The sequence below is a fragment of the Lepisosteus oculatus genome, chromosome 18 (assembly GCF_040954835.1).
Source record: "Lepisosteus oculatus isolate fLepOcu1 chromosome 18, fLepOcu1.hap2, whole genome shotgun sequence".
In the NCBI taxonomy this organism is placed as follows: domain Eukaryota; kingdom Metazoa; phylum Chordata; class Actinopteri; order Semionotiformes; family Lepisosteidae; genus Lepisosteus; species Lepisosteus oculatus.
This window is the reverse complement of record NC_090713.1, coordinates 4758579-4777232: the sequence shown is the minus strand read 5'-3', so window position 1 is coordinate 4777232 and position 18654 is coordinate 4758579. Positions and strand designations below refer to the sequence as shown.

General features: G+C 40.3%; 1 gene segment (V, D, J or C); it reads right to left on the bottom strand.

Annotated features, from left to right (window-relative positions):
• Positions 1–18654, bottom strand: part of LOC102684827 (immunoglobulin kappa light chain-like) — a 142475-nt gene that overhangs the window by 122642 nt on the left and 1179 nt on the right.

Here is an 18654-nt window from a genome sequence, read left to right as displayed (position 1 = left end):
TGGAAACTCTGAAAGAAATTGTTGTACACCGTAGGACTGGTCCTACAGCTCACAGTAAATGTCTGTCCTGGAACAGTAGATATTACTGGAGGCTGAGTCACAGAAATCTGTCCATTGTATTCTGTAAATCAATAAAACACAATTTGATAGACATACAAAAAACAACATATTCATAAGATATTCACAATTTTGGATTTTGTTATTTTGTAGTCTTCAACTAAATTAACTTAACTCCTTATTTTTCCACATGAAATAAAAATATTGTAAAATCGTTAAAATATCCAAGTCCGATCCTACCCTGAGCAGTGATGAAGAGTGCCCAGAGGAAGAAGGTGATAAAAGTCATTGTTGCTGTGGATTCTGTGGATTTCTTTTTCAAGCAGTATATCAAACTGATCTGTATTACTTAGAAGAAGTTATCAGTTTTCATATTTTATCCTGTCTCTCCTATTAGAATCAATAAAAATTCCTGAGAGAGAGATGTGCAAATCTCAGATTCAAATAGGCCAACTAGAACCCTGCCAGCTGAGACTTCAGAATGTCTTTGTCTGAGGCTAATTAATAGGGCAAGCTAAGATGCACAATTTGGAAGTTTGGTCCAGGACAACAAGAAGTTAGAACCAGGGACGACAAGACACAAGGAAGCCAGTAGGCCAATGAGAAGAAGGACCAAACCAGAAAGCTGGAGAAACCTCTGCAAACTCTGATATGCTGCCCCACCCTCTCCAGCCAGCAGCCCATCCACAACAACACGGGATCAGCTCCTAAGCACAGTCACAGCACTCGCCAAGCTAACAAATCCATTAACAAAATGAGGAGATAATAACATAGCAAGCGTCTCTAGTTTCTGTACCTCCTAAAGGAATAGTTCGTACATTATGGGTTCAATGCTTGATAGCGATTGCATAAAATATTTATCTTGATAAAAATCTAATGTAACTTTAAGCCTTTTGCCTCAAATTAGAAATTAAATTTTTAAGCTGTTTATTAGCTGTTACAGATGGTATCTTTGCAACTTTCGCTTTTCTAAATATGTACTTTCCAACCATTTCCTCATCTCTTTCCATTAGCCTTTTTGTTTGTACTATTTTTATTCCTAATAAACTCATCTACATTATTTTAATAAAATGACACAGTCCTGATCTGAATACACTCAGATCACACACACCGTTATCTTGAATTTGGGTTCTTAAGCATTGTACTAATAACCACATTAGTGTGTTTTCACAGGACACAGTCTCTTAAGGGTTGGTGCGGTGATCACCTCTTAAACAAAAAAACTGTCTTATACCTTCCCTTGGTGTTTCAGTAATGTCTAAGACACGTGGTTTGAGTCTTGCTAGCGAAAGAGCTTATAACAGGGTCTAAGGTTTAGTCACATGTGCTGTTCTCCAAGAATATGACAGACATGTTCATGAAACCCTTCTAAACCATCTGAACCACAATCAGATAGTTTCCTCCCAAAACTCAGAGGAGCCAGAAATCGTTGTTGTTCCTGTGTCGGCGAGAGGGAAAAAACATATCTTAACATCCCTGTATACTGAGTCAGTAAACTGAGCCCAGTCAGGGCCCATGACATAATGAGATAATAAAATTAACTGATTATTATTTACTAAGGAAAAAGATATTGATAGCTTGCATTCCATCTGAGAATTTATTAGGAATTTGAGATTTTTTTGAGTTCATCAGCGTAGTTTTTCTCTTTTCTCTTGGAAGACTTCAGTAAAGGTCCAACAGCAGCACTTCCACTATGCAGCCTGATCTTGTCGGATTTCAGAAATTCAGCAAGTTTAAACAGTGTCAGTACTGAGATCAGAGATCTCCAATCCAAACCAATTTGCTGCTGTGAGAGGTGTTGGTGGACCAGCAGGTGGAACAAAATTTGTGGACCAAATTTCCAGGAATTTGCAGTAATCCTGCAGAAGATCCGCAGATTCAGACATGTGGTATTTGGTCTTGGCTGAGGAGCCAGTGGTGTGAAGCTGCCTTCTGTTGGATTATGACTGAAGGTCTCTGAGTCACAATCTCCCCTAAAAGGCGACAGAAGACACTGTACAGTGGGAGACACTGTCCAACAGGTGAGATGTCACACTGAGTACGCCTGGTCATTAAAGGTTCCATCATGGTGTTTGAATGAACATAAGTGATAACCCTGGTGGCCTGGATTTCCCTTAATTCATTTTATGGCCCCTGGTCTCAGAAGCAGAAAACTGCATCTTCTGTTGACATGACAGATATTCACAACAAAAGTGAGAATGAATAGAGATTTGTTTATTGATGGATCTATAAGGTACAGATGCAGCCATTCAAAATGAGCTGTAAAAACCCGCGGTACAGTAACCAACCCGCAGGGCACCGTAGGGCACTGCAGGGCAAGTGATTGGCTGGCCAAAATGACCGACAGGGGCACTCGTGGTGCATTGGTTGGTAGTGAAAAGATTTAATCATTTAATTTCTTTACTGTGCACATTTCAATCCGCTTAGTTTTGAATATTTATAAGGAATTTTACCACTAAAGGGAAATTTTAGTAGCTGAGCATAAAAAGAAGAGGAACATAACGCATCTGAAGGTCATAAACGATATTAATTTTGGAACATAAACATACAGTATATAGCTGGTCTTGGTACTTTAAAGGAAAAAATACACACCAGTATTCCATTTCTCCCTAAACATTTTAAGCTTCAAAGTCTTTAACTAACGTGATACCGGAGTCAACAAGCATACTTTTAGAATTTGATTAAAAGGGAATATAATATGGAATCGCGTATCTCAAGAAATTAATAACGATATAATTATATTCATGTTGCAAAAGAACTGCAACGGACATAAAAACTCCCTTGCTTTTGTAGGGAAAACCGGCTCAGGGACGCCAAATATGTAATCATAGTGGCTCTCTGAAGGCACAAGTTCTGTAGGGTTTGGGCATTTACTGAGACAATTATTAATTGTAGCAGTAAATCACAAAGTTGATTCTTTTGATGGCTTTAGAATCCAACCATGCGACATAACTCAAACAACGCGCACACACAGGTACTAATACACGAGGATACATTTATTAATACATAGAATATGCATGTAAACCTAACAGATCTTATCGAGAGGGTTATCAGAATACAAAAGGTATATTCGGTCAGTTACAAAGAGTTACACATATCAAGAGGACATACGTTCAGTATATCATTCATTTAGACCGTTTCGTAAATGAACTTGGTTATAACTTCTACATTAGATACTCGAAACAAGTACATAACTCTTAGGAATTAAATTGATATCAAGTTGAATACTCATCCAATCTTTGGGGATTCAGATCTCCTGCGGCCACAAAGAAACAGTTGCAGGCTTGTTGCTGTCCAATCCGCGCTCTCTGGCTCGGTGCCAGGCTGTGCTGTGCGGCTTGCGACGGTGCGCTGCTGTTACTCACTGTTGGCTTTAACTAGCAAAGTTTGTGCACAGGAGAAAAGATGACTGTGGGTCCCAGCAAGTCAGGAAGAGGACCGGTTCGTTCCTGATGAAGAGCTAGTTCTGAATAGTGATTCAGCTGTCCACAGTTCCGACCTGTTCACGAGGCCTGCTGCTGGTTACTCTCTGGCAACCTCCACTCTAGACTCTTAGAACAAAGGAAAGTTCTGGCACTCAGACACACTGGCCGTTCCGTGGTTGTCCGGGCTGAGTCTCAGGTTGGTCAGGAGGCGCGCTGCGAGAATGTCCTGCCCTTGGGAGCCTTCTGCTCCTGGGCCGTCCTGCCCTGGAATTCTCCTTTGAATTCCCTTTAGAACAGTCCACAGAATCCTCTCCAGAATCTTACTGAATCTTGTCGAAACTGAATCTCTGTGTTGCCTGTTTTTACCTGGAGGAACTTCAGCTCGTTGATTGGCTGAAAGTTCCATGGGCATCAGAGTCCCACATGGGTTACTCGGCCCTACCAGTCCCTGATTGGTTGATCAAGGTGAGATATGAGTCACTTAGTCCTGACACTTAGTAATGCAGTCCAGATGTCCAACTGGCACTCCCTAGACAGATAGGCGCCAATGGATGACCATTGATCATGATAGCCAGGCTTAGCTAAGTGCATCCCCCTTTGGGAGCTGTCCTAGGACCTTAAATCACCCTGCACTAATGGTCTCTCTGTGGCTGCACCACAGAGATGAACAGAGAAGTGGGGCCTCATTTGGGAAGCTCAGAAACACTTAATTCTGCCTTATTATTAAGCCTCGCCGCTACACTTTTAACAGAGCGTTCCATAATTTCTAACTACGAAAATGCCAGGTGAAAGGGTTTGTAAACGTATTTTGTTAAAGCAAGTCAGTTTTTTCCGTAACACATAAAAGACATTTTTCCAAGAAAGTTTAGCCTTTGTCACTAATGAAACCACTAAATAAAGACATAAATATAGAAATCTTAAGATTTGTTTTATTTAATGTTGGTAGCAGGATGGACTGTCAGAGTGTATATTTTGTTGCAGAGTTGCTGCAAGATGTTAACAGTGAAAAAGGTATTTAGAATAGAGTTATTTCAAGATGAAAATTTTCAGAATAATTGCAAATCTAGCAGGATAGAGAAAGCACAGAAAACTGGCAGTTAGATTGATCAGATTAGTATGAAAAGTCATTTAGCAAAGGGAATGAGAAGAGTGACAAACTAGTATACTTTAGATCTTTTTTTCTGAACCAGGGAAAATCTGATCATGTTTCCCTATAACAATAATAAAAAAACTTTATTTGATACATCACCATTAAAGGTGGCATCTCAAAGCAATACAGTAGATGTAAAAACAGATAAAAGGACCAGAGATTACAAAGTAAATGCATATAAGAAAGACAAGCAGTTAGAGGTGCTACCAAAATTAGAAAATGAAGCAGATACAGACACTAAGTCTTCTGAAAAGAAAGGTTCTGAGGTTAGATTTAAACTGGCCCTGGTGTGTGTGTGTTTGTGTCTGTCTGTCCTGTGATGGACTGGCGCTATGTCCAGGGTGTATTCTGCCTTGTGTCCGTCGCTTACTGGGATAGGCTCCAAATCCTCTGTACTGGATAAAGAGATTAGAAATGGATGGAAGTAAAGGCACTGTGTGGATGGAACTATACACAGTGTTAGAAACCCACTATGAAATGGCAGCATCTCACTGAGAATAAAACATTTTATAGTGCTGGCTTAAGGAAACAGCCTTTCCACCTCTCTTGCACATCAGTATCCATACCTAGTTATTTAAACAAATTGCCTCTAATTATAAACATCTTAATATGCTGGCTCTGTGGATCCACATCAGCTATGTTTGCCCATTCCTTCAATTCATGTGCATCCAACACACAGTTCAACGCTAGCAACTACACAAAATCTAAAATATGAGCTCTACTTGCCACTTACAATACCAACAGTACCGGCTAACTTTAGTAGTGACATTTTCATGGATCTTTTTAACAATAAAATTTACAACATCAGACTTTAGACACAATTAAACAGGCCTCAAAAAAGTCTGGTACAAACATTTTCTGCATGGAACAAACCGTTACTTTAATGGTATAAACCTTAAATGGATTCATATTCTCAATAAGATTTGGTGCTCAGTAACATGACTTAGAAAATGACAGAAGACATACGTATCATGCTTATCCTTCTATTTTTCATAATCGTAAACTCCTTAAGGCAGTTACATTTTCTCTGTTCTGACCTGGAGTTACAGAGAAATTTAAATTCTAATAAGAGATTTGTAATGAGGAAAGTCATACCAATCACTCATACAGTACCAGGATTTGCAATTACAATACAAATACTTTCTTTCTGTATGTGTTTATTTTGCAGTTTGAGTCTATGGCATTCCTTTGGGGGTCTATACTCCAAGGCATGACTTCTTTATGTATAAACATCAGTATTTACTGCTATTAATTACTGTACGATTTATAGTTGAAATCTGAGCCTAGATATAAAGTTAGATATAAAGTTAAAATCTCGACAAAGCAATGTAGGAAATACAGAGAAAATAAATCCTTTCTGACATCTAAAATCAGTTTCGATCAAGGTCTCTAAAACGAACAAGAAAAAGAGGATTTTCGGAGGGCAATTACGCTGTGTTTATATAGAATAAGTGATTTATGAGCAATCTAATTTCTTGTTCGTTTAAAACAGTGAAATGTCAGCTGCAAAAGATCGCACCAGAAACAGCACTCTGTCTGCCTGTCATAGACGTTCAGGAAAGGCTGAATGAAGTCATGTCAAGTACAATAATTCGGAGATCAATAATTTTAGATTATGTGTAGTTGCTGGCATTGAACTGTGTGTTGGATGCACATGAATTGAAGGAATGGGCAAACATAGCTGATGCGGATCCACAGAGCCAGCATATTAAGATGTTTATACTTAGAGGCAATTTGTTTAAATAACTAGGTATGGATACTGATGTGCAAGAGAGGTGGAAAGGCTGTTTCCTTAAGCCAGCACTACAAAATATTTTATTCTCAGTGAGATGCTGCCATTTCATAGTGGGTTTCTAACACTGTGTATAGTTCCATCCACACAGTGCCTTTACTTCCATTTCTTATCTCTTTATCCAGTACAGAGGATTTGGAGCCTATCCCAGTAAGCAACGGACACAAGCCAGAATACACCCTGGACATAGCGCCAGTCCATCACAGGACAGACAGACACAAACACACACACACTAGGGCCAGTTTTCCCATAAACCAATTAACTTACCAGTATGTTTTGGAGTGCGAGAGGGAGTCATATCACACATATAGAGAAAAACCATGTAACCCTGAGAGAACATGTAAACCCCCCACACACAGGATGGCAGGAATTGAACCTAGGACCCCAGTGCTGCAAGATAGCAATGCTAACCACTTTGCCACCATTATAAATGGATGGATATCTTAGTTATCTTTCTAGTTCACAGGTTTGCATGCATAATTTAATTTTGAAAGCCACTGAGACATCAGGTACTACTGTTGTATTTATGAAAAAGAAACAAAACAAAAAACATACTAACAACTGTGCCATCCTACTCCTTAGTTAATACATTTTATTATTCATAAACAGTTAACATTGTTAGCAAAATATTTTGAATTATATTTAACCCTATTTTTTCTTTAGTTTTGTATTTAACTTATTATATGATAGTCAGACTTAATGTATATTTGAACAATGAAAATATATTTTTACAAGATTTTACATTAAGCACTTAAAATTTATATGGTTAATGATAGTAAACTGTAACATGCTGTAACAAGATCGGTTAAACTGCGAAGAAAATGCTTTCAGAGAAAATGTTTCAGGTGTGAAGAACATAGATCTCCAATGCAATTTCAACCAAACCTGTTCCCACACACCCTGCCCCCACTACCATTAGAATATACACAAAGCACTCAAATCTTTCGAGCTAATGATCAGGTGACCTGAGAGAGAGCGAGAGAAACACCAAGGGGTGCGGAACCAGGGAACTATTTACATGGAAAACGGGCGATCTCCCCAGACTGTCCGCCCGTTTCACTGTTACCTGGATACCTCTTTATTTAGAACTCACTAACACTGTTTTTTAGTTTAGAAGGATTCAAGTAGGGTTTTAGATGAAAGGCAGTGACCTTAATCAAGCCCAAATCATAATTGAACCCATTCAGAGCCTACATTACATTTTAGCGTTTCATTCTGAGCAGAAGACCCTCACACCTGAAAAAGGGGGAGGTGTTTTTTGCTGGAAATCTCGCCTGCTTCTACTTTACAACCGGAGTGCTGGCTGTGACGAATTAAACCGGTTTTACAGGTTTCAATCAGAGACCATGTGACATGGGAGTCAGGAAACTAACACACAGCGCCACCGGATTTGATAACGCTATAAAAACGCTATAAAATAATGTGACTTGGCACAGGACAAGTTTACAGCACAGTACAATAATAAATGCTGACGATGACTTTAGAAGCATAAATTGCCTTACACTCAATTTAAACACAAGCTGTCTTTAGCCCTCTAAGCTGGTTCATACAGAAATGTAGAGATCCAGGCTCAGAACACACAGCTTCATTAGCGAATACATATGCAGGACAACTAGAGAAGACGTTTTACAGAGGATGGATTTTTAGAAACATCCCATCAGTGACATCACTGAAGTCAACTCCTAGGTACTGTTACCGTCATGTGGATAGTTTCACAAGAATCAGACAAAGGTTTAAGCATCGTTTGTTCTAGATAAAACTGCAAAAAAAAAACAACAACCCATAATGTACTGCTTTGCGGCTCTGTTTGCCCAAATCATATATTCACAACGTGAAATCTAGAAAATAATATTACGTAACCAAAATCAGCAATATGTAAACAGAACCTGTGTAATTGTTGATAGATGATGTACTCGTAACATTTTTTCAAGACGAACTACAACATTTAAAAAATGACTTGTATGTACTTGATATCTCTAATCAATCCACGGGTCCCAGCACAAAACGAAACTAAAACGCATACCGTTTCGCGCTTCTTATTAGTTGCTCAAAAGTAATTTGACCATATGAAATGCATAATATAAACCTAGAAACATATACGTGAGCAGTACTTAAGCACTGTAGTATCGGTGTTAAGACATACCTCTCAAATACTGTAAATCAAGTTAAAAATATCTCAAGACCGATTCTGGTCATAATGAAACCATGTTTTGTGTATGTTTTCTTTAAAGTACCGAGACCAGCCATATACTGTATGTTTATGTTCCAAAATTAATATCGTTTATGACCTTCAGATGCGTTATGTTCCTCTTCTTTTTATGCTCAGCTACTAAAATTTCCCTTTAGTGGTAAAATTCCTTATAAATATTCAAAACTAAGCGGATTGAAATGTGCACAGTAAAGAAATTAAATGATTAAATCTTTTCACTACCAACCAATGCACCACGAGTGCCCCTGTCGGTCATTTTTCCTATTCTTTTTATGCTCAGCTACTAAGATTTCTCTTTAGTGGTAAAATTAGATATGAATATTCAATACTTAAACGGGCACAGTTAAGACATTAAATATACATATACATACTGTATACAGTACAGTTTTCATACGTTAATATGTTTATGTTCCTAAATCAATCTCTTTTATGAGCATGTGAAAGGCATGGTGAATCGATTCTCAAAAATTACTGTACTTTGCATGATTGGAAACAAATGCGTGATTGCAAAATGCTGTGGTGTTCCTTTTACAAAGACGGTCAATGAAAAAAAGAATGTTGACCAGGGCAATACTTTGAGTTTACACTTACAGCTTGTCCAAGGTCATTCATTATTAATTACTAATTACTAATTACTAATATCTTCGTTAAAGACTGATGGCCACAGCTCAAACATGAGAGGTTGAGCGTTATTAGCTCCACCTTGCGGAAATTCTGGATACTATTATTTTGCTTGTCGTATTATAGGAGAATTTACGGTAACTAGCGGTATTTACCGGTAGCTTGCGGTAGACTGCGTACAGCGTACTGCAAAATAATGCGGTATCGCCCGCGCATTTTGAATGGCCGCATCTGTAACCGCATCATCAATTCACTTTAATAATATATACTGACTTGCGAAATTATTCACCCCCTTCCAATGACATCATTGTGTTGAAATACAAATGATCTCTTCCCATCAGTCCACTGAATTTTTTAATCATAATTTCAATACTCAACCTAAAGACCCATTGATCGATTTCAGTATGAGATTTGTTTTTTGTTTTTGCGAACAATGTCTTTTACCCATTAAAGTGTTCAGTTTGTCATCTTTTGTTTTAATATAATAATAATAAAGTAATCAATTCCAGCTGTGTTGAGTGGAATAAGGTCTCAGCTCATTGTGTCTCATTCTCTTCTCCTTAGAAAGCTAGACCAGCTGTGGGAGTCTAGAACACTCTGGGAGTGTTCATGCTAAACTGCTCATCTTGCTCTGTCACAACACACAGCACCAAGCCTGTGTTTCCAGCACTGACTGACTACAAGTGCTGCTGAAACCAGGAAGACAATTTGCACAGAAAAAACACTTTGCATTGGCAGCACATGCTTCAGTGCTCTGGAAGTGCTTATAGCCCTGTTAGTTTAACACTTCATGACTGAGAGCTGCCCTTCATGGCAATAGAACCCACAGCAACAATGACTTTCATCACCATCTTCATCTGGACACTCCTCATCTCTGCTCAGGGTATGATTTAATACTTACTGTTTAAAACTATACTGTAGATTCGTGCAAATTAGGTGAACCAGGTATACAGAAAGGTGTGAAATTATGAAAAGTAATTCAAACATTCTATTTATCAAATGCCTGGATTTTACTGTGTTTTGTCTTGTTTTCAGAATCCAGTGGACAGGTTAATGTGACTCAGACTCCAGCAGTGAAATCTGTTCTCCCTGGACAGACAGTCACTGTGAGCTGTAAGACCAGTCCTGCAGTGCGTATATATGACTCTAAGCACTTACTAGCCTGGTACAAACAGAAAGCTGGAGAAGGTCCTAAACTCCTTATCTATTATGCAACTACCCGTCAGACTGGGATCCCAGAGCGTTTCAGTGGCAGTGGAACTGGGACTGACTTCACTCTGACCATCACAGGAGTCCAGGCTGAAGATGCAGTAGATTATTACTGTCAGGGTCAACACTACTCAAACAGTCACCAAATTAGCTCCTGGGCTGTGTAACACAGCTCCTCTCCTTAACAAATCCAAATAGTTTGCGTACCTCCCAGAGGAATAGTTCACACTATATGGGTTCAATGCTTGATAGGGATAGTGTAAAATATTTATCTTGATAGGAATCTAATGTAACTTTTTGCCTCAAATTAGAATTTAAATTTTTAAGCTGTTTATTTATTAGCTGTTACAGATGGTATCTTTGCAACTTTCACTTTTCTAATTCTGTACTTTCCAACCATTTCCTCATCTCCTTCCATAAGCCTTTTTGTTTGTACTATTTTTATTCCTAATAAACTCATCTATTTTTATAAAATGATGCAGTCCTGATCTGATTACATGCAGATCACCCTCAATGTTATTGGAATTTTGGTTGTTAAGAATTGTGTTAATTACTACATTTATGTGTTTTCACAGGACACAGTCTCTAAAGGGTTGATGCGCTGCTTACCTCTTAATCAAAAGACCAGTCTTATACCTTCCCTTGGTGTTTCAGTAATGTCTCAGACACATGGTTTCAGTCTTGCAATCAAAAGAGCTCATAACAGAGTCTAAGGTTTAGTCACTGTCAAGGAACCAATAGGTAGAATGGGAGGATCGTTATTCGTAGCCGTGAATTTTGCAGAATGTAGAGTTGCACAGGGACAATATCCGAAACACGTAATCCAGAGGCTTGGTCGAAAGGAGAAGCAATGAGCTGGTAACCAGGGATATCCGAAAAACAATATCCAAAGAGCACGGTCGAAATAGGCAGGAACAAAGATTAGGAACCAGAAGATCAGTCAAGAAGGTTTAAATGCACACAAGAAAATACTACGGGAGGCTTCTCTGTAGTGAGCATGGGTTGGTGCGTGAGGGAACTTTGAATACTGAAGGGAAAGGAACATAGTTGGGTCATAGTTGTTGGGTCATAGTTGTCAGGGAGTGAGAATCTGTGGAATCTGGTGCATGTGAGAATGTGATGGGTTCAGTTAGGAATGAGATCGTGAAACAGTGGGTTTGGGAATGTAACGGCGGGAGAGTGCAGGGTGTAACAGTCACATGTGCTGTACTCCTAGAATATGACTAACAGGTTCAGGAAACCATCCTAAACCACAGTCAGATAATTTCCTCCCAAAACTCAGAGGAGGCAGAAATCTTTGTTGTCCCTGTGTCATGTGGAGGGAAAAAAAAGTATCTTAACATCCCTGCATACTGAGTCAGTACACTGAGACCAGGCAGAGCCGTTGATATAATGCAATAATAAGATTAACTGATTATTATTTATTAAGGACAAAAGGGTAGTTTTTCTCTTTTCTCTTGGAAGTCTCCAGCAGAGGCCTCACAGCAGCACTCCCACCTTGTAGTCTGATCTCGTCAGTTTTCAGAAATTCGGCAACCTCTGAGAGGTGTTGTTGGACCAGCAGGTGGAACAGAATTCTTGAACCAGATTTCCAAGAAATTGCTGTAATCCTGCACAAGATCCGCAGATTCAGACATGCAGTGTCTGGTCTTCCCTGAGGAGCCAGTGGTGTGAAGCTGTGTTCTGTAGGATTATGAGTCAGAATCTCCCCAAAAAGTCAACAGAAGACACTGTACCATGGGAGATAGTGTCCACTGGATGAGCTGTCACACTGAGGACTTGACTACCTAAAGATCCCATCATGGCGTTTGAATGAACAGAAGTGATAACCCTGGTGGCCTGGATTTCCCTTAATTCTTTATATGGTCTCAGAAGCAGAAAACTACAACTTCTGTTGTCATGACAGATATTCACAATAAAAATAAGAATGAATAGAAATGTGTTTATTGTTGGATCTATGGCTCTATATAGAAACTGCATCATCAATATATCAATATGTATCCATGTACACTGACTTCCAAAATTATTCACTCTCTTCCAATGACATCCCATTGTGTTGAAATACAAATGATCTCTTCCCATCATTCCAGTGATTTTTTTAATCACAATTTCAATACTCAACCTGTATTTTCAATAGTGGTTATGGATTAATAATTAATTATTAATTATTAATTATTATTAATTATTAAAAAGTTCAGTATGAGATTATATTTTTCATTTTTGCTAACATTGTATTTTACCCATTAAAGTGTTCAATCTTTCAACATTTGTTTTAATATAATAATAAAGTCATCTGTTCAGGTGGATATTAATCTGCATGGCTTTTGTCTGCTGTATCTCCTACTGGCCTCTCTCTTGTTAGGGTTTTTGGGCCTCCAGTTCTTCTCCTCCACAGCCAGAACCTTCCATTCTAAACCTCTTCCATTAGATCCTTAACTGCCCTCTTCAGCGTATGCCCTCCACTCCCACATCCCTGAGAAGGTATAATGACTGTCAAGGGAGCCAGTTCTGACTCCCGAATGAGTTGTCTAGGACCCTGCGCAGACGTTATAATCTGGAAGTGACTGGAGTTGGACATCAGGGGAAACACGACAGGAACAGGACGTGATGACAGACAGGGGGGCATGGTGACTGTGATCCGGTGCTCTGGGGACGTGGTGCAGGCGAACAAGTCCAACACAGTCCAAAAAAGGGAACCAGGGCGCAGTCCTGAGGAGGTCCATCCAAGTCAAGGATGATTAAAATCCCCAGGAAGGGGGGACTCAATCAGGAACACAGAGGTTGAAAGGATAATGGGACAATGCGCTCTGAGCCCCAGACCCAGAAGTTGAGCCGAGAGCTACGAAAACGCTACACTTAAATAGTAATCAGGAAACACAGGACAGGTGGACATAATAATGAAACTAAAATACAAAAGGGTAGGACCGCCCCATAGAGGAGGGATGATGATCATGACAATGACGATGTACCTATACTTGTAAAGCTTCTGCATCCCACTTCCACAGGGTAGATGGAGGGTCTCCAGCCACCTTCTCTACATTCTGATTATCTCAGCCTCTTCCTCTCATAGGAGCTTCCATCTCCTCCTCCCATGGGACTGTCAATTCCATGAGGATTACAGTCTTGTTCTCTTCTTCCCTCACCACTATATCATGATACAATGCCGTGCTGCAGATTTCCCTAGGAGGATTGGAGCAGCCTGACAAGGTCAACCTGGAGTACATTTATTAGTATTATTTAATTTATACGGCTCTTCTCTGAACACTCAAAGCACTTTACAGGGAATGGGGGCTCCACCACCACAGGAGCGTGGCCCCACCTGGAGGAGGCCATGATAGGTAAAGGCCAGGGGGAAATTTGGCCAGGACACCAGGGGTAAAACCCCTACTCTTCTCAAGAAACACGCTTGAAATATGGGATTTTTAAAGATCATATAGAGTCAGCACCTAGTTTAGGTCTCATCTGAAGGACGGCACCTTTGTACAGTATATGTTGTCCGTCACTATACTGGGGCATTAGGACAAACACAGACCACAGAGTTAGCTCCACCTACTGGTCCAATTAACAGCTCTTCCAGCAGCAACCTTCTTCTCTCCCAGGAGTTACAGGGTGATATAGCTGATATTCTGTTTCTCAGATTGTATCTAACTGTACATAATGTAAACCCAGAGAGCAGTGTGTGTCTAAACGTTTCTCATGTAAACCCAGAGATCAGCATGTGTATGATCTTAGAGTTTAGAGGTGACAATGCTAATGGTGGTGCCCACTAATTTCAAAATTGATCAATTAGCTCCAATAACTAGTTAACTGAAAGAGGAATGATGGTTTGTGACATACAGCCCCTAGATTGCAATAGAAAACTGTGGAGAGACTATAGTTACAGAGGTTAAACCACTAGGGGTTGCAGGGAGACCATCACTGATTGAAGGACTGACAGAGGCAAGATGTTCTTTCAGCTGGGTAAATCAGCAAGGCCAGGCTGATGAATCTCTCCCATCTGAAGAAATCTGAGGCACAACCCTTTATAAACAAGCTCATTTCAGGACTATAGTAGACAGAGTCTGTCTGGACATGTGGACTGTTAACAGCTTCTGTGTTAAACACACTAAAGATCAATGATGCAATCTCACCTGTTAGATAATCCAGCCCTTAGCCAGCCAAGGGGAGACAGACCAAACCTCTGTCTTAGATATAAGCTGTGCAGCTGCTGTAATTCAGCAAGAATAGGGAGCTCACATTGAGGAGCTGAGCTTCCTGGTTGAGTTCCCAAAATTACACAATACATGTTTTAGATGTAACACAGGATTTACAAAAAAGAAAAAATAAGTCTGTATTTAAATGTGCTTTTAAGTGCTGATTGTGGGTTATGAAATATAACTGTGTATTTGCATGCTTCAGTCTTTGTTAAACATGCTATCACCTCAACCAGTAAGGTATCTGAACATACAGAGTCAAGTGCTGCTTTAACCAGACTCTCCACACTCTTCTCCATTCATGCTGTGTCGAGTGGAGTGAGGGCTCTGCTGATTGTGTCTCATCCTCTGCTCCTTATAAAACTGCTCTTTGTCTAGTCCTGCTGTTCTAAGAGAGTTCATGCTAAACTGCTCATCTTGCTCTGTCACAACACACAGCACCAAGCCTGTGTTTCCAGCACTGACTGACTACAGTGCTGATGAACTCAGGAAGATCATTTGCATAGAAGAGACACTTTGCATTGGCAGCACATGCTTCAGTGCTCTGGGAGTGTTTATAGCCCTGTTAGTTTAACACTTCATGACTGAGAGCTGGCCTTCATGGCAACAGGACCCACAGCAACAATGACTTTAATCACCATCTTCATCTGGACACTCCTCATCACTGTTCAGGGTATGATTTAATACTTATTTTTTATCAATTAAGATTCTTGCAAATTAGGTGAACCAGGTGAACAGAAAGGTGTGAAATTATTAAAAGTCTTCAAACATTCTAATTATCAATTATCTGCATTTACTGTGTTTTGTCTTGTTTTCAGAATCCAGTGAACAGGATACTGTGACTCAGACTCCAGCAGTGAAATCTGTTCTCCCTGGACAGAAAGTCACTGTGAGCTATAAGACCAGCCCTGCAGTGTACATATATGGCTCCAAGCACAGACTAGCCTGGTATCAACAGAAAGCTGGAGAAGCTCCTAAACTCCTGATCTATGATGCAACTACCCGTCAGACTGGGATCCCAGAGTGTTTCAGTGGCAGTGGATCTGGGACTGACTTCACTCTGACCATCACAGGAGTCCAGGCTGAAGATGCAGCAGATTATTACTGTCAGAGTGCTCACTACCTCAGCAGTAACTGGCTGTTCACACAGTGTTACATACCCATACAAAAACCTCCCTCAGCAGGACTACACAGAGACTGTAGTGCTGATGCTGGGACATACTGCACTTGCACTTAGAAATTTATTTTCTTATTATATTAGATCATTTTAGACAATCATGTGAATATAAAATTCTCTTTTGAATCATTTAGGTGCAAAAATGAAGAAAGAGATACTGGTCACATTTGACAACTCTGAAATTTAAAATGTTTTGTTTTCCTGCTTGTAAGAAATCTTTACCTAGACTAAAAAGTCTGTCAGTCCATCAATCAAACTAAAAGTTTTATCCATCCATCCGTGTATTTTCAGGGTCACAAGGGACCTGTTTTACCACCAGATGATTATTCTAGCATCATGTGGGAGGAAACTGGAGCACCCATAAGTAAGCCATGCAAATAGTGGGAGATCGTGCAAACTCCACATAGATAACACCGCAGGAATAGAACCCAAGGCCCTAGCATTGTGAGGCACAATGCTTTAACCTAAGAAATAATAATATCTGCTTGCAGGTTAATAATAATGACAGTACAAACTACTTTCAGATTGACTCATGAGTATTGAGCTCTTCTCAGCTTCATAATGAATTTGAACTTGAACTTTATTGCCAGATGTAACCGGTACATGTACTGGTACAATGGAATTCGTACAGACAGAAAGTCTCTCTATTGTAAAAAAAGTGTAAAAAAAGTGCAGATAGTGCATCAGGAAAATATACAGACAGTAGACAATGTAAAAGTAAACAAGTAAACAGTTTGAATTTAAACACTGCAGACATGTAAACAATGACTGCAGATGTGCAATAAATAAGACATTATAATGAGGTAGATAGTGTAGGTGAGGACCAAGGAGCAAGGCCAAATGTGTTCACCAATCGCACTGCTTGTGGGTAGAAGCTATTGAGGAATCTAATGGTAAGTGTCCGTATGCTTTTGTATTTCTTGCCTGAGGGCAGTGGGGTGAAGAGCTCATGCCCGGGATGGTGACTGTCCTCTGCGATGGCCAGAATTCTACCACAGCAGCGGTCCTCATAGAGTTGTTTAATCTCTGTGAGACCACGGCCGATGATCTTCTGGGCCGCATTCATTGCTCTCTGCAGTACCTTTCTCTCTTGATAAGAGGTGTTGCCGTACCACACAGTGTTCCTGTTGGTGAGGACTCTCTCGATGGTGCAGCTGTAGAAGTTCACCAACACAGGTACTGGCATCCCCCATCATTTCAGGCACCTCAGTGGTGCTGCTGAGCTTTCTTCAAGATAGAGTCTGTGCTTACAGTCCGGGTTAGATCATTAGAAATGAAGCTGGTGACTGTTTCCACTTCTGTTCCATCAATACTGAGTGAGCTGTGAGTGTGCGGCCTGTGTCTCGGAAAGTTCTCTATTAGCTCTTTTGTTTATTCATGTTCAAGTCCAGGTTATTGCTATGACACCACCTCAGCAGCTGTACGACTTTATCCCTGTAAATGGACTCGTCATCATCGCTGATCAGGCCTATTATAGTGGTGTCATCTGCAAACGCTGTTGCTGTGTCTTGCTCTGCAGTTGTGAGTGAATAGGGAGTCAGACTCAGACAGCAGCCTTGTGGGGTGCCAGTGCTCAGGGTGAGTGGTGTTGATGTTTTATTACCTATCCACGCCACCTTCCTAACCCTCTCGATTAGGAAGTCCAGCGGCCAGTTCCAGACAGAGTTGCATAGTCATAGACCCCTGAGCTTTGTCACCAGATGGCTGGGTATGATGGAATTGAATGCTGAATTGTAGTCCACTAACAGCATTCTCACATACTGTATGAGTTCTTTGTGTCCAGGTGGTCCAAGGCTGTATGTAGAGCTAGGGAGACAGAATCATCCACTGGTCTGTTGTTCTGGTAGGCAAACTGAAAGGGATCCAGGGACTCTGTGATGGAGGAGTTGATGTGTGACAAGGTATTCTCCAGGTATTTCATCACCACAGATGTTAATGCTATTGGGCGGTAATCGCACAGGCATGTAAGTTTTTGCCTTTTTGGGGAATGGAACAATAGTGGTTTTATTTTAAGCAGGTGGGGACAATGGACTGCAACAGGTAGGAGTTAAAAATGTCTATAAACACTGTGGTCAGCTGGGCTGCACATGTCCTAAGGACACGGGGTGGTATCCCATCAGGCCCTGCAGTCTTACGGATTTTCACCCTACTCAGAGTCTTCTGCACATCCTGCTCTGAGAGTTTCAGAACAAACTCGCCCTGTACACTTAGGGTCTTTTCAGCATTGTCAGTGTTCAGAGCATCAAAGTGGCTATAGAAATGGTTCAGCTCGTCATGTGTTGTTCGTGAAAATCACCTGGATGCAGCCCTTATAGCCTATGATTGACTGTAATCCCTGCCACAGCCTCCGGGTGTCAGTGCATTGCGTTTTAAGCCTTACTGTGTAGCTCCGTTTAGCACGTTTTATGGCTTTCTCTAATGCATACCGTGATTCCCTGTATAGCTCTTTGTCCCACTATTTGAATGCAGTGGATCTATCTTTGATTTTATTGCGAATGTCATTGTTGAACCACGGTTTCTGATTGGGAAATGTTCTAATTTTCTTTTCTGGTACACAAATGTCGGTGCAATATTTAATATAGCTGGTGACCGAGTCCAAAATACTCATTTAAATCTGTGTTGGGAGCTCTGAATGCATTGCAGTCTGTACCATCAAAGCAGTCTATTAACCTGCTTTGTGCCACCTTAGACCAACAGCACACTGACCTGTTCACAATGTTTGAAGCAACAGGAGAGCAATTTCGTCCGACTTGCCGAATCTTGGTTTGGGAGAAGCTTAGTATGCTCCTTTTACTGTTGTGTAGTAGTGGTCCAAAAGATA